The following is a 17,670-nucleotide window of genomic DNA, read 5'->3' on the forward strand; positions in this document are numbered from 1 at the left end:
TCCTCTTTTGGAAGGCCAAACAAAGTAGTTTCGCTTTCACAACGAAACACAGCGTCCTCACGACACGGCGGCAGCAACAATACTACAGAGAGAATAAAAGTTACGCCTTCTTTCTTTGCGTGAACATTTGGGCAGCGTTAATCAAATCTTCCCACATCGTGACGTAGACATGTGGATTCGTGTTAGAACGAGTCGTTTTAGGTCGGCGTGGTTGACTCTTAACTTTTATAAAGAATATCTCTTTGGATTTGAGACTTTAGTCTTTGCAGCTTTACAGATCTCCTTTATGCACCAAGAGCTTGTAACACTCCAAAGAGAAAGGAAAAATTTAAATTGCATCATATGACCCCTTTAACATCACAACATAACAAATAACTAACAATAATGAGAAAAACAACAAAAGTGTAAATAAAGTCAGCAAACAGCAAAAATATATACAACAGTAACCATAAAATTAATTCATGCTGCAATGCATGTTGAGAACTCACAAACCCTTAACATTTCAGCAATATTGCTCAATATGAAATTCTTTGTTCAGATAACTGTGGTTCACAAGTTGGGACAACATTTGGGGAATTCTGTTGGTCTAACATGGGATTTTATGTAGTTACAAATAATTCACATTAGTAAGACTCTTAGTAGTTGTGATTCAAAATGTCCCGTAAACTGGAAAATTCCTGTTTTTTCCAAATATGGAAGATTTGTTAGAATCTTATGAATGTGCATAGCCTACATCGAGTGATATCCAGCCTTCTAGATTTCCATCTCAATTAAGTTTTTTGTTCCATAGCCATTTGCATAAATGTATTTTTTCATATATGTAGGCAGAGCATTATCTTGAGAGCAGGCAATTTGTTGCCAGCTACCTCAAGCTCAACAGTTCAGAAATAACACATCTGTTTGCAGCTGTGACTGATGGTCAGGGGAAAAAACACTTTATTCGATCACTGTATAATTACAAATCTGTCTGAATGCATTGATGCATTTATGCACTTGTGATCATGTTGTATCACTGAAGACGTCTGACACTTTTCGATCCCTGTCAGGATTTCTGAAAATAGATCAATATTTAACCCAGCTTTAACCAACACAATCCAATATTTATTAATATGTAAAGATTTCAGTATAGTAGAGGGGAAACATTTTTCTCACTTCATTCTTCCATGAAGAGCTTTATTTCCTGCTAGCATTTGCAAATCTTCACAGTAATAATATGCAATTAATTTAGAAACACGGATAATTGCTAATTCTTGCTTTAACATTTATTTTATGCTTAGAATAATACATAATAATTATAATGTTTTTAAAAATGAGGTTGTAAAAGGGTTACTTTAGTATTATTGAGATACTATTATAGTATTTATTATAATATTTTGATTAGTTTTATTTCTTATGAATTCTGTTTTCATTTTTTTCAAGTTAATAATTTTGTTATATATATATATATATTGTGCTTTATACAAATGTATACATAAAAATGTTTAATCCATTGCTAGTTTCAAATACGATTCTTGATAAAAATGAGTTTTGACAAGAGAACAATTAATGGATTGGTAAGTTAAATAATATTACGAGCATTCGCAACTCTGCTTGTATATCTTCTAATAGGCACTAGTAACTTCTTCTAATTCTGTCTAACTTTTTGCATTGTTATTTTTTTAAGCATATTGGAATAAGGTGTTTTATTGGCTGTTGAGAATGTAAGATTGGTGTTGGCATGACATATGGGCTTCCACTGCTAGAGCTCCCGCAGTTCTACTGAACAGGTGTAACAGCAATTTACTGGCGAGGACAGCTCAACAATAATTTGATGAGCACCAACTGGCAGCGGTCCCTCATCACTGAGTCAGAATATACAGCACTCTGCCATGCCATAGAACCAAAAGCAATGCTAACGTCCTCATAAATGTTGTGTTATGAGTTCATGTATTCTCATGCTGTAATGAGGGTCTAAAAACGTTTCTTGGATGCCGATATATGTACATAATGATGTAATTGTTTGATTCTAGCAGTGTATGCATTTTGAATTGAGTAAGCAATCATAATGCAGAATTTACATTTTAATTTAAATGAATAGAAAATTTTAGATTACAATGAGCACAGAAATCAAAATAGATTTTATTTGGATTTTGAAACACAGTACATCTAAGATTACCAAGGAAGGACCTTGAAATATTCTGCCCAGACAAGTAGCCAAAGACCCCACTACAAGAGTTCATTCATCACAGCACATTAGTCTCTTTAGCTCCACCAAATTTTGAAGAATGATGGTAACCAAACAGCTGACGAAAACCATTGACTTCCATAGTATGGAGGGGAAAAAAACACTAGGGAAGTCAATGGCTGCTATCAACTGTTTGGTTACCAACATTCTTCAAAATATTCTTCAAAATATATATGCTGCATCCCAATTCACATACTATCCATCCTAAATAGTATTCAAATTTAGAAATAGTGTGTCCCAAATCGTAATATGTTGAAATGAGAATCACAAACCCAGATGGTTTACTATTTCTGGTGGAAATTTGAAGTTCAGATCCATGTACATTCTAACGGCTGTTGGGCATTGGATGAGGATTGGATTAGAACTACAAATGTGAAAAAGAGTTAAAAACTACAACCATGTTAGATGTGCGAGACCGACGGTTAAGTAGAAAGGTTTCGATGAAGGGGTTTAAGTAATGAATAATCAATATCTAACCTGATGAAAAATCATTCAATCACGAATGCATTTAACTAAGCAACAGTGCAGTCTGTTGAAGACGCAATTATGACAAAGTAGTGTGTCCCAAAGCTCTTCTGCTACACTCTATAGCAGGGTTCCTCAAATCTTGCACTGGAGGGCTAATGCGCTGCAGAGTTTAGCTCCAACCCTGATCAAACTCAGCTACCTGTGATTTTCTAATGATCCTGAAGACACAGATTAGTATGCTCAGGTGTGTTTGATTAGGGTTAGAGCTAACCTCTGCAGGAAAGTGGATCTCGTGGGCCATTTTTAGTTTTCACAGCAGTTGTCCAAATTGGCACAGTGTTCACATTTTTTCCTCAACAGACTGGTGAGTGATTTTCTAACAATCTTTGTAGAAAGAAAAAAAATTAGGTACCCAAGGTATAACAATGCTAATTATGGATGCACTGCAACAATCTGACTTGGAAAAGTGAATATAAAGTCTAGTAAACACACAAAGTAATTTTCCCAATCACGGTGTTCCTTTTTATCCTTTACTTTCGGTCTGTGGTAATTTCATGGACAATTTACAGAACAATTTGGAAGACCTTTGAACTTTAAATCACAAGGAAAGCTTTTTTAAAATTGTATTTATTTTATTTGTTCTGTTCTGCAACATAGAGGCCAAGTCTATCATCCCCAGTATAAATAAAAGCAATTTCACTGTTGTCATAAATCTGTTTGGAAAGTTCTGTCTGCTAGTTTCATCTAATTGAGTTCACGACCCTGGATTTTCAGCGGAGGGAGCTCTTCTTCCCAAGGGTTTAATAAAACACATCGAAGATGTTTACATCTGATACTACTCAAGTTGATAGTGGAAATAATGTATTAACATAATGAGAAAGATGTAATCTTCGAAAAGTCATCTTAAGGACAGATAATGTTACTGGTGTAAGAGTAACCCTTTTCCTTGTGTGAATGTGTATTTATACTTCAGAGGCCTAAACTTAGACCATAAAAAATGAGATCTTAATATTGCAGTTTTAACCCCTTGACAGCAGTGAGATTAATTGGAGAGGAAACTGACTCTTGTTTCTCAGATTTTTCTCCTGAGACCTTCATAATTCCTTTAGAATTTCATATTTGCCAAGATAAAATCATAAAACATCAAAGATTTCATAATGAATTCAAAAAGTATCATCATATTCTTTCAAAGCCAAACTGTATGAGCTATGCTAAGTGACAATAGTGTTAGATGGTCTTTACACTTATACTGTTTGCACCTCAGTGTGCTGTAGTACATTATAAAACAATGTGAAATAATAACAACATGAGCTACTTTGTCAAAAACTGTCAAAAGCGCCAAAAGCTAAATCTGCTGCCCTAACTCTCCATGCCTCTAGGTTGTGTTTCCCAAAAGCAATTGTCAGTCAGCTTGGTTGCAAGCTCCATTGTTAGCAACGTAGTTAAAAAATTCGGTGTTTCCTGAAACCACAGTTCAAATGAACATTCGCAAACAACATTGCAAACTTACGTGGTTGGAACTACAGCTCTCAACCGGTGTTATATGGTGTATAAACAATCAGCACCCCTAGGCTGCATTTCCCAGAAGCATTGTTAGCCAAATAGGTGTTTGATTATGTCTTTAATTTTTCCGTACATTTCTGCCATATGTACATTAACTGACAGTCACCACTGATAAGCTACTACTAAATATTGTAGAAACTTAATTTTCTGTAAAGTTGCTTTGCAACGATTTGTATCGTAAAAAGCGCTATACAAATAAACTTGAATTGAATTTGGTCGCAAGTTCTGTTGTTACCAACACATTTCAAAGATTTGGTGTTTCCCAAAATCCACAGTTGCAACAGACATTCACAAACAGCAGCACAAAGTTGTGTAGTTGGAACTACTGCTCTTGACCTGTGATTAGAAGCAGTATGACATGTGAGCTTAAATAGATCAAGCATTTAAGCAAAATAAGCAAACAACTATCCATTTATCTATCTATCTATCTATCTGGTGGGCGGAATTATTGTAAATAGCCTTTGCTGACAAGACTTGGTTTAAACAGACACTCACCATGATTAATACATTTTTTCTATACCCTGTAACAACAATTGTCTCATTTGTTTCTATTTTTAGGGAATTTTAGGAGAACAAAATGTAAACGTTAAAATGTTAAATGAGCAATACAATTTTCCTCTTGTTCAGAATCCTGGTTGAGTTTTGTCAACTCTTAACGTTTGAAAACAAGAAGAACAGGCAATTTGTTGAAGCATGCTCAACATACAATACCTCTGCTCGACCTTGTGGAGAAATTAAACAATGCATTCATTACATTCAGCTGAGGCACTGTTGGAGAAACGGTATGGAAACTGTAAACATCTATCATTAGAGCTCTGCAAACAATCTCTGAACTCCGAAAGTAGATTCCACAGGCTTTTCAGGGAACATCTAATGAAACTAAATCCAGGGTTCTGCGTCTATCCCACAACACCCCCCGCCCTAGCCCGGGTCATTATGACTGATGAGGTGCTACTCTACGGCCCTGACCCACTCAACTCTCTTCTTTCTACAATGGAATGCACACACTCGTGTAGTCTAACACGGAGGCCATTCATCTGCTGAACAATATTCTCTGCACACAACCAGCTCCATTATACAGCCTCATTTCTCTAAAGACACGGGCGAACGGGAGCAAGCTCATTTCACACTGAAACACTACACCTGAGAGGCAGTCTTTTAACGGAGAGGTAACACAATAGCTTTTAATCGAGACCAGCAGGATGACGGGAAAGCAAAGTGTGGGATTGTCAAATGAATCTGATTATTGAACATTCAAAGCAGAGCAGTGCTATCTGATGTGATTTTCTTCCCACAACCTCTAATAACTCATCTATTCTGTTCTCTTTTGTTCAATATGACATTTGATGGGAACCCCCACCACATTGACTGAGTTATCTGGGATAACCAAAACCCTCCCTCCCACCAACAAGAACTTTGAACAAGAGCTTTGAAGCTCAAGCTTGTTGATGGACCATCAGTTTCATTACTTGCATGATGAGACATAATGAAACCATGTGTACCAGCAGGGTATATTTGGGCTTTTTTCTGAATTAATTTCTAGTACACACATGTTAGTTTTTCCATCATGGTGGAGACTTCCCATTGACTTCTGTTGTTTAATACTCAGCAAATAATATTTTCTACCCCTAAATCTCCCTCTAAATCTCATAGAAATCTCTTGCATTTTCATTATTTAGTGTATTAAACTGTTTTCTACTTTCCTTGACTAGGCCACAAAATGTATGTGATTCTAAGTTACTACTAAGTTAAGTTACTAAGTCTAAGTTACTGCCAAAAGTAAGTTTTTTCAGGTTTAGCTCACTTCTGCATACAGATTTGTCCCCAAAATATGGTTATGTATGTGCACACACACAAACATGATTTTCCAAGTGTGAAATAAATGGAATCTTGTATAATCAATTCTATTACCAAACTAATGAAACTTTATAAACTAAACAATAAAATATTAAATCTATACATTGCAGTCTGCATTATAAATCAGAGATTCTCAACTCTGGCCCTCGAGGTCCACTTTACTGTAGAGTTTAGCTCCAGACTCGATCAAACTCACTTGCCTGTAACTTTCTATCAATCCTGATGACCTTGATTTGCTTGTTCAGGTGTGTTTGATTAGGGTTGGAGCTTAACTATGCAGGACAGTGGACCTCAATGGCCAGAGTTGAGAACCCCTGTTATAAAGCTTAATCAAATAAGTACACTTTTGTAGTTTGATTTTTGTACTTTTATTTAGTATAACTTTTGTTTCTCCTTGCCATGTTAAAACACAACTAGGAGCACAGAGAAGGTGCAAAAATCTCAGTTTGTTCTCTGTTCAATCTCTCTAAAGCAGGGATCTCCAACCCTGCTCCTGGAGAACTACCGTCCTGCAGATTTGAGCTGCAACCCTGCTCCAGCACACTGCCTGTATTTATCACTTAACCCTGAACACCTTGATTAGCTGGCTCAGATGTGTTGGAGCTGAAATCTGCAGGACTGTAGCTCTCCAGGAGCATGATTGGACACCCCTGCTCTAAAGTTTAAGTAATGCAGGGGAGTCAAATTCAGTTCCGGGAGGGCCACTGTCAGAGTTTAGCTCCAACCCCAATTAAACATATCCAAACCAGCTAATCAAGGTCTTTGGGATTACTAAGCTGCATCCAAAAGCTGCTGACTTTTTGCCTCGCTGCCTTATCAGGCAATGACTTTGCAGGCAGCAAATTTGCGCATGAAGGGACCTCACAAAACTGATTTCGGACAGGCTTCTGAGGCAGCGTAATGGTTTAATGATATACAACACAAAAACGAGTTTAGGTGATGACTAAGCAAATATTGAATTACTATTGACAGTGATTTCTTGAAATAACAATCAAAAGTGCGAAAAGTTGGTAAGAAACATGTACATTTACACACAAATTGACTACCAAACACAATTTTCAGACACCATATTTATTTTTTTAGCTCAACCATCATGGAATGGAACACACAGGGTTGTGGGATATCAAATGCAGTGAAGGATACATCTATGCTGCCTTCAAAAATCAATCAAATGAAGGCATCAGGATACAGGAAGTGAGTAATGTCAATATCAAAGTAAATCCATTGAGTTGAGTAATGAAATACAAAGTTTTCAGCAAAAAATGATCTTCTGGAAAAACTAAGTTCAGATGAGATGTGAACTTTCCTCTAAACAACCTTTTCATTGCTTAAAATGAACAAAATTGTCTCAAATGAAATATACTGTATCTGTATATATGACCAAATATAAGAGTTCTGTCATACTTTTATTCATTTTCATTCTAAATCTATCACTCCAAGCCCTTCACCAGACTGAATTTGTTCTTTGCTCTTGCAGCTTTTGCATTTTGTTTTAGTTTTTTCCAGCTGTTGAAGGGAAAATTCACCCTCAAGTGAAAGTTTGGTCATTATTTACCCACATGTTGTTCCAAGCACTGTTCCGTAAGCATTTTTTTTTATTATTAATGAAACATATAAAGAAAAAAAAGCACACAAAACAAAAGGTATTGAATTGGCACAAATGCAATAGCTTTGTGTGAGGAACATAATTTAAAATAATCATTCCTTCTTCTGAAGCTGTGAAATCTTATTAACATCACGGTTCAGATTCAGAAATGGTGTTGCTGTGCCACACCCAGTGTTGACATCAATGATACCAAATGTCATTTGTTCTTTAGTGTCGTAAATTAACTCAGTGTATCAATAATGAAGAATCAGATTTAAGAGCTGAGGGAGGGCACCATTTTTATTGAATAATTGAGTTCAAGTTCAGACTGTTCTTTGCACAAAATTTGATTATTAATGAAACATATAAAGAAAAAAAAGCACACAAAACAAAAGGTATTGAATTGGCACAAATGCAATAGCTTTGTGTGAGGAACATAATTTAAAATAATCATTCCTTCTTCTGAAGCTGTGAAATCTTATTAACATCACAGTTCAGATTCAGAAATGGTGTTGCTGTGCCACACCCAGTGTTGACGTCAATGATACCAAATGTCATTTGTTCTTTAGTGTCGTAAATTAACTCAGTGTATCAATAATGAAGAATCAGATTTAAGAGCTGAGGGAGGGCACCATTTTTATTGAATAATTGAGTTCAAGTTCAGACTGTTCTTTGCACAAAATTACAGCCCGAAATGAAGACAGACAGTTTTTGTTTTATCCAGATCTATTTGCTCAGTGCAACTTATAACATCCAAGTGAAAGATATAACACCAACACCACAAAACAGAATCACTGAGTTGTAAAAAGGATCAATATTGTCAGTATTTTGTTGAGCTACATTTTGCTTTAATTACAGCCTTTAGTCTGTTGGGATATGCCTCTACTAACTTTGCACATCTAGACTTTGCAATATTTGCCCACTCTTCTTTGCAGAACTGCTCAAGTTCAGTTAAATTTGATGGTGAACATTTGTGGACTGCAGTCTTCATGTCATTCCACAGATTTTCAGTGGGGTTTAAGTCTGGGCTCTGACAAGGCCATGCAAGGACATTCACCTTTTTCTCCTTTAACCACTGTGTGGTCAGTTTTGCTGTGTGCTTTGGGTCATTGTCATGTTGGAAGGAAAACCTTATTCCCATTGACAACTTTCTGGCAGAGGGCAGCAGATTTTCCTCAAGAATTTGATTATATTTGGCCTCATCCATTTTTCCTTCTATCCTGACAAGTGCTCCAGTCCCTGCTGCAGAGAAACAGGCCCATAACAGGATATTACCACCTCCATGCTTTCCTGTAGGAATGCTGTTATTTAGATGGTGAGCTGTATTGGATTTCTGCCAGACATATCATTTGGTATTGAGGCCAAATAATTCAATTTTAGTCTCATGTGCCTCAGAATCTTCAAGGTGCGTTTTGGTAAAGCTCAGTCGTGACTGCATGTCGCCTTTCTTGAGGAGTGGCTTTTTTTTCAACCCTCCCATTCAAGCCACATTTGTGGAGAATTTGTGATATTGTGGTCACATGCACACAATGACCACTCTTTGTCATAAATTCCTGCAACTGCTTCAGAGTTGCTGTAGGCCTCATGGTAGCCTCTCGGACCAGTTTTCTCCTGGCTCTTTCATTCAGTTTGGAGCGACATCCTGATCCAGAGAGGGTCTGTGTTGTACCAAATACCTTCCACTTCATAATAATAGACTTCACTGTGCTTCTAGGCATTGATAAAGCCTTTGAATTGGTTTTTTTAAAAAAATCCAACACCTGACTTGTGCCTGTCCACAACGTTATCACGGAGATCTTTTGGCAGTGCCTTGCCACCCATAGTTGATTGTTTGTTTCAGTTGCACTACCAAGAACTGAAATGCTCCAGGAAAGCTATTTTCATGCTGAGCTAATCAAAATGACCACAGCTGATCACAGTTTAAAATCAAATGGCCTTGTGTGCCATTGAGAAGGTGATTAGCTACACCTGATTGAGTTTACAAGTCATTTTTAGGAGGGGGTGATGCTTTTTCCAACTCAGTGATTCTGGGTTTTAATTATTTTTTTCTGACATTTTGGTGTTATATCTTTCACTTGGATGTTATAAGTTGCACTGAGTAAATACAGTTGGATGAAACAAAAACTGTGTCTGTCTTTATTTCAGGTAGCAAATCAACAAAATGTGATTATTTTAAAGGGGGTTGATTATTTTCTATACCCACTGTGTGTGTGTGTGTGTGTGTGTGTGTGTGTATATATATATATATATATTACACACACACTCACACACACACACACATGTACAGGTGCATCTCAATAAATTAGAATGTCATGGAAAAGTTAATTTATTTCAGTAATTCAACTCAAATTGTGAAACTCGTGTATTACATAAATTCAATGCACACTGACTGAAGTAGTTTAAGTCTTTGGTTCTTTTAATTGTGATGATTTTGGCTCACATTTAACAAAAACCCTATCACTATCTCAACAAATTAGAATACTTCATAAGACCAATAAAAAATATATATACACTTATTTATTTATTAAATGTTTTTTCTGGAGCTTCACAAAGTTTTGCTTTTCTGGGCAAACTATTGTTTTAACGACTGTCAGGCAGTTCATCTGTATTAAGCTGTTTTTAGATGTTGGTTCAGCGTGACTGACTAGCATTGGGGGTAATGTGAGAGAGCTGGCTCGACTCTCGCAGCCACAGGGATTTGGCAGACATTCTGAATGATGGACAGAAGATGATTTATGAGAACACCACATGCAGTCGAGGTGGAGCTCCACAAACCCCCTCCATTTTTATGTGGATTGTTGGGGCATCAGCAATCCCAGAATCCTTCCCTCCCTCCCTCTAGCTTTCTGATTGGTAACAGGTGGCTAAGATGGATGTTCAGGCAGGAGGGAGAGAGGAATGGTTGCCTCACAAGCAAATGAGTAACACAGTTATGATGAATCCCCAAGTGAATGACTCTGAGTGCTGAATGAAGGATCCTCATGACATCATCATCACTCACAGCTAACGACTGTTAATGACTGAAATTACACGGCCTGGGACAAACCTTCATGTTTGGGCCCCCTTTTAATTTATCTGTCAACATAAGGTTCACCTCTTTTATGTTGAGTGGCACATCGTTTCTGCTTTCCATCCATACAAACAAAGGGAGCGGAAGTCCTCCAAGGATCTCAAAGACCATAAAAAATGAAAAATGGTAAAATCATTTTCATATGCCATAACAACCCTTGTGAAAAAGAGATACACTGGTACACTGCATACTTTTGTAGCAACTTATTTACAATAAAATTAAAATGTATTATAGTTGACATTTATATTGTGTTTTCTTATTCAGGACTAAGTACATCTTTGTATGTAATTTCATAAATCATTTTCTTGTCTTTGAAATATTGGTTAAAGTGTACTGCCAACTGTACTCACAATCATTTGTGTAAACAGTATATTGTAATATAATTTGTGTTGAAACTGTATGTCATGTATTTAAATGTATTTGTAATCACACATTTGCAATGATGAAATTGATGCAATTAAGTACATTTAAAATATATTAACTTTATATATAATATTGGATAACACAGTCAAAATTGTAATCAAGTACTTTACATGTTAGTCAACACATCAAAATAAACATACTTCTTTAAAGCATGATAAAAGAATATTAAAACATAATTATTTGAAATGTACTTTTAAGTAAATGTTTTAATTTGACATTATTACGAATTGCACTTATGTACTGTACTGTGTTCCAAAACATAGTCATGAAAGTGTACTCTCTTTAAGTACACCTATTCTAACACAGATTCTAACACAGTTCCTCACGTGCACCTCAAATAAGTAAATAATAATAATGAATGCAATAAAACTGCTGTCACATCACGTAAAGTACCACATACAAAGTTTAAACCACTGAGAAACATCCTGATCAAGTCGTGCTTGCGATGGAGTTCCGGTTGAGCGACTGCATCTATATCAGGGGTGTCAAACTCAGTTCCAGGAGGGCCTAAGCCCTGCAGAGTTTAGCTCCAACCCTCGGATCAGGGTTGAAACTAAACTCTGCAGGGCTGCAGCCCTCCAGGAACTGAGTTTTGCACCCCTGATCTACATCATCCTCAGACTCTGCTCGAATTGATAAGGTTATATCAATGCCATTTTTTTTACACCTTTTAACCCTAATATTAATTGTGGGAAATGGGCATTTCGTTTCCGACACAGAATAGATACGGAAAGACCAATCAAAACAGACTTGGCCAGCTGACCAATCAGAGCAGAGTAGACTTATGGAAGGGAGGGGTTTACAGACCTTAAAGGGTTAGTTCACCCAAAAATGAAAATTAGCCTATAAATTACTCACCCTCAAGTCATCCTAGGTGTATATGACTTTCTTCTTTCAGACGAATCCAGTTGGAGGTATATTAAAAATGGTATTTGATCTTTCAAGCTGTTTAATGCCACAAGGTGTTGCATGCATCAGTCTAAAAGAAGTTAAAGAAAAAGTGCATGAAGGTTTGTCCATAAAAAAAAGTGTCTCACATGGCTCCGTGGGGTGAACAAAGGCCTCCAGTAGCGAATCGATGCGTTTTTGTAAGAAAAATATCCATATTCAAAACGTAATAATCACTTTAATGTAGCTTGCGCCAACAGTCCTACACGGAAGCAGTTCCGGGCTGATGACGTATGAGGTTGGCTTTGTGCATGCGCCGCTCAGAAGTGACGAACGTGGAAGCACAGCGGAGAGATCAAAACAAAACAACGGTCACTTATTAGATGTACAAAACGAGGATTTGAAGAATGTCAGAGGATTTCGATATAAGCCAAGAGGAGACTGGTTTTCCTTTGCTAAAGTAAGGAAACGTTTCTTCCTTTGGAACTGCTTCCAGTGTACAACTGTTGGCGCAAGCTACATTAAAGTGATTATTACGTTTTGAATATGAATATTTTTCTTACAAAAACGCATTGATTCGCTACAGAAGGGCTTTGTTCACCCCCCGGAGCCGTGTGAGACACTTTTTTTTTATGGACAAACCTTCATGCACTTTTTATTTAACTTCTTTTAGACTGATGCATGCAACACCCGCTGAGTGGCATTAAACAGATCATGCATTAAAACAGATAGATGCATTTAAACAAGTTGTAGGGGACTCCAACACAATATTAGGACATTTTAAAATACCATAGGACCTGCTCTTTAATGTTATATTGTGACATGTTCAAAAAAAAAAAAAACTGATAAACAATACACACGCCTACGCAGCCCTGTACATGACATGCATGAAAAAAAAATGTCATGGCCACAATTTAATTAAAATGAGGCCACTGTAATTCACGGCCACTGTAAATATATTTTTGTTCACATGTTATGTATGGGGCTCCATAGACCCCACTAGTATAGGCTAATGTTCAACTTTATTCTTGTACAAAGAGGTTCTGTCTTGAACAGTTGGCCTACCTAAAGTACTGAATGAAAAGTGTTTCTGTTGCTACTGTGTATTTGACAAATATTTAATCGAATTCATTTCAGGGATAAAGTATGCAAACACCACGCAAACAACAGGAAACAGAAAGTCTCCGACTTGGCTTTGACTGCAACAATCTGCTCCCCAATTGGTTAAAAGCTTAATTCAGACACACCTAGTAGCTTGTCCAAACTGGTCAAGAAGGTTGTTCAGATTACCAGTTGGATCTGGTTTAAACCTGATCAGCCATCTTGCTCAACCAGACTGGACCATCACCTGTATGTTCCAAAAGGAACTTGACAATCTGAATCCATTACATGTTTTTTTTTCCTATGAGTGTTTCACTAATTTGATTCAATCTTTTAAATAAGTGGGTGTTTTTCTGTGCCATGTTTTGTACCTGATTGCTCTCATAATAGCTCTCTATGCGGTGGTACAGCTGTAGACCCTCTGAAAAATGATGCTTCTTTCTTGGCCATTTCCAGCAGGCTGCCGCCTATAGTAATCACTACTGAAGTGCACAATGGAAAGTCTGTATTACCTATTGTCCAGAGTGACTGATGAAGGCTAAATTAGAGATTATGAGTAGATGAAAGGTACATGACCCAGCCAGTAGAGGAGAAGGGAGAGGAGATCAGATGAAATGGCCACAGAAATGGTCTGACCACTTTCAGCAAACAGTTACAATATACACTAATGTTCAAAAGGTTGGATGAATATGTATTTTTTTAATAGGCCTATTTTTATTTAGCAAGGATGCATTAAATGGATCAAAAGTGACAGTAAGACATTTATAAGGTTACAAAATATTTCTATTTCAAATAAATGCCATTCCAAAAAAAATATTAAGCAGCACAACTGCTTCAACATTGATAATAATAACAAATGTTTCTTAAGCACCAAATCAGCATATTGGAATGAAGGATCACTTGACTCTGAAAATTCAGTTTTGCCATCAGAGGAATAAATTACATTTTAAATACAGTTTAAAACAGAAAACAGTTGTTTTAAATTGTTATAATATTTCACAATGTTACTGTTTTTACTATAGTTTTGATCAAACAAATGCAGCCTTGGTAAGCATAAGAGACTTATTTCCAAAAACATTACAAGATCTTAGTCTTACTGACAAACTTTTAAATGGTAGTGTAGCTTTAAATGTAAAATGTAATTTTATAATTGATATCATTGGATATTATTTCACAAATAATTTCTTTGAAAAAACAACAACAACAAAGTTATCATCCGTTAATGTGGATGCTAATATAGTTATTGTTGTCTTTATCTTTATAGTTATCAATCTTGGTATGAACAGATTTTAAATCCACTCTTTACATATATGATTTAAAGCTGAACAGATTCCTCCCAAAAATCTGCCAGTCATGATGTTGCATGACCTCTTTCTCTCTTGAGTAGTGTTAACATTGCACAGTCACTTAATTACCAGACCATTTTTGAGTATTTTCACATTCAATCATCACATAAAAAGCTGAAGGCAACAGTGTCCATTTCAGTTTCCTGACAACCTGTTCTCAGAATGGAGACAGATGATCACTATGAGAAGGGTGTAGAAGAGCACTGGGAAATCTGAGGTTCATTTAACGCTCCCTCAGCCACTTTCTGAACTCTGAAAGCTTGTTTGCTTTGGCATTCATTAGTGCTGTTTGTATTGCCAATCATCTTTTACTTTCTTTCTGTGAAGCCCATCTCCAGCGATAAAAAACAGCCGCCTCCAAACAATGTATATGCACATAGTTGATAACAAAAGATGCTAACTGATTTATTTTGCTGTCCTATTAATTATAATAAATGGCATCCATTTTTGACTATATACTTCACATGATATTCCAGATCATGTGTTTGATCATGTTACCTAATTATTTTCACATTTAGTTATTTTTTTATATTAAAAAGGTCTATTGTTATATATGTATATACATGTTAAATGGCATATTCATATTCACATTCAAAGTATTGTACACACATATGAACACATCATTTTAGGCAATATGAGTCGTGTCAAGAGTCTACATAATAGCTGTTTATTACCATTTTTCAATATCAATATTCTATGCCCTGCTTATTCACGGTGTGCTTCAGTAATGCTCGGGCCTGTGTTAAGGTGGGCCTTTGGGCAAGTGTGATGCATTGAACATAATAAATAACAGGTGTGTGGGCTAGGGGGGGTGTGAGACTTCCAGCTGTCCCAGCAGTCTCAGGTCATGTCCTCCCCATCTGCCACTTCAGATCCTTTTGTTTCCCAACACCTGAAGTGTGTCTGTTAGGTGGTGCCCTCGTTCTTTCAGCCAGGGGTCAGAACCCCTCTCCACTAATGCTGCCAATCCTCAAGAGGGAGGCCAGAACCCTGCTGCTTATCCAATGTGTCTCTCTGAAATACATTTATGAAGGAAAATACTACCTTTTCATGATGGGATTTTGACAGAATTTTGAAATGAATGATCTGTCATGACAACTCTCAGAATAGTTTAGCATGGTAATGGATATGTCAGTGTTAGGGTGTATTTGGTCTTGGTGGAATAGATCTGCTATGCTACTGCTCCTGTTTTTGCTGCTGCTGCAGAGCAAGTATAGAGACCTCCACAGACCTGCTGCAGAAATTGCATACATAAAATTACCTGTAGCAGATCTAGACAGAAGGCGCTAGAGGAGGTGGATGGTTTCTGAAAGCGAGGGTCAGTTTGGCCCTCACTTGACTGTTGAAACAGTTTGAAACTCTGGTTAAATATTTAATTTTTTCTTCAGATTTTGTGACAGTTTCTCATTTAGGGTCATGAATGTGCATACAAAGTTTTGATGCATAGATTTATTTTGGAAAGACTAGAAATTTTCTACCCGGTCTCATGGCAAAAACGTACCTGGGGACACTTTTTCGCGAGATGCAAAATACGTACCAATAAGTACATATCACTGGAGTTTCCAAAAGAAATGAATACTAGAGGCAGTAAAACTCAGACACCTTTTAAATTATTTTCACACAAAATATGATTTACAGAGTTTCGATTAATAAAGCGTAATTTTCGCACAATTACTTGAAGAGTATTATGTTGTGACTTCAAAACATTTTTAATATGCTGGGAGATTTGAAAACTGATGCTTTTGAATGTTATTACCGCACATATCCAGCTTCATATCAATGAGTTTTCATAGACGATAGGTTTGTTCGGTAGCTCACGGAGTACGGAGACATACTTGAGAGGTGAGGCGCTCCGGTTCGAATTCCATGTAACTGTGGATTGACAAAACAGTATAAAGAAGTTAAAATGGCACGGTTGCATCAAAAAATGTGTTTTTATATCAGTTTTGCATTTGTTAACACTATCGGGTAGGTTTAGGGTTGGGTTTGGTGTAGGGCATATTTCCAACACGACAGAGCATTAGCTTCTTTAACTTTTAGCGACAGTCCCCGGATATTTGAATTCTGAATCGTCTGAATACGTACCTGAAGAAACATAATAAAAACACAGCAATACGTACCTCCATCAACGTAATAAAAACGTGCCAGGGTAGACGTATTGAACCCGTGTTTTAGCGCTACTCAGTGGACATTTCTCTTTGAAACTGCATCAACGTAATAAAAACGTGCTCAGTGGACATTTCTCTTTGAAACTGCGGTGAAACGTGCAGTAAGGTACGTAAAAACGGTGTTGCAGAAAAGTACCCAGAGGTACGTATTTTTATGAGACTGGGTTGGACATTTTGGTCACATTGACCCTCCATTGGTTTATGTGCAATTGAATCATCCATGGACAATTAATTGATTTTAGACTAATCGCTAAGGAAATATACGATGATTGAGCAATGCAGATCATCACACCCTACACTGAAAAAAATGACACTTTGCACCAACTTAAAAAAAAAACTCTAATATGTTGTTTATGTGCAATTGAATCATCCATGGACAATTAATTGATTTTAGACTAATCGCTAAGGAAATATACGATGATTGAGCAATGCAGATCATCACACCCTACACTGAAGAAAATGACACTTTGCACCAACTTAAAAAAAAAACTCTAATATGTTACACCTAAATTTATTGTTTTTTTTCTCAAATTTTATTCATATTTAAGTATATTTTCAAACCTTACATTTTGATTTAATGTTAATCAAAAATTTCCCAAAGAGGAAAACATTTATATAAAGTAAAATGATTATTATATTATAAAGACCAGACTTAATCAATATATTTTCTTCAGACATAAGCTAAACTGATAGGTCAGTTTAATATCTATATATATATAAACACATATATACAGTATATATATATATATATTTATGTGTGTGTATAAGTATATTTATGTGTGTGTGTGTGTGTATATGTATATTTATGTGTGTGTGTGTGTGTGTGTGTGTGTGTGTGTGTGTATGTATATTTATGTGTGTGTGTGTGTGTGTGTGGTTGTACATACACATATGTAGTTTTTTTTTTTGGTGTTTGGCTTAGTGTTATGTTAGAATCATTATTATACTCATACCTTTTGTTCTTTAATATTTTGAAT

The sequence above is a fragment of the Sinocyclocheilus grahami genome, unplaced genomic scaffold, assembly GCF_001515645.1.
Source record: "Sinocyclocheilus grahami isolate Dianchi unplaced genomic scaffold, SAMN03320097.WGS_v1.1 scaffold184.1, whole genome shotgun sequence".
NCBI lineage: Eukaryota > Metazoa > Chordata > Actinopteri > Cypriniformes > Cyprinidae > Sinocyclocheilus > Sinocyclocheilus grahami.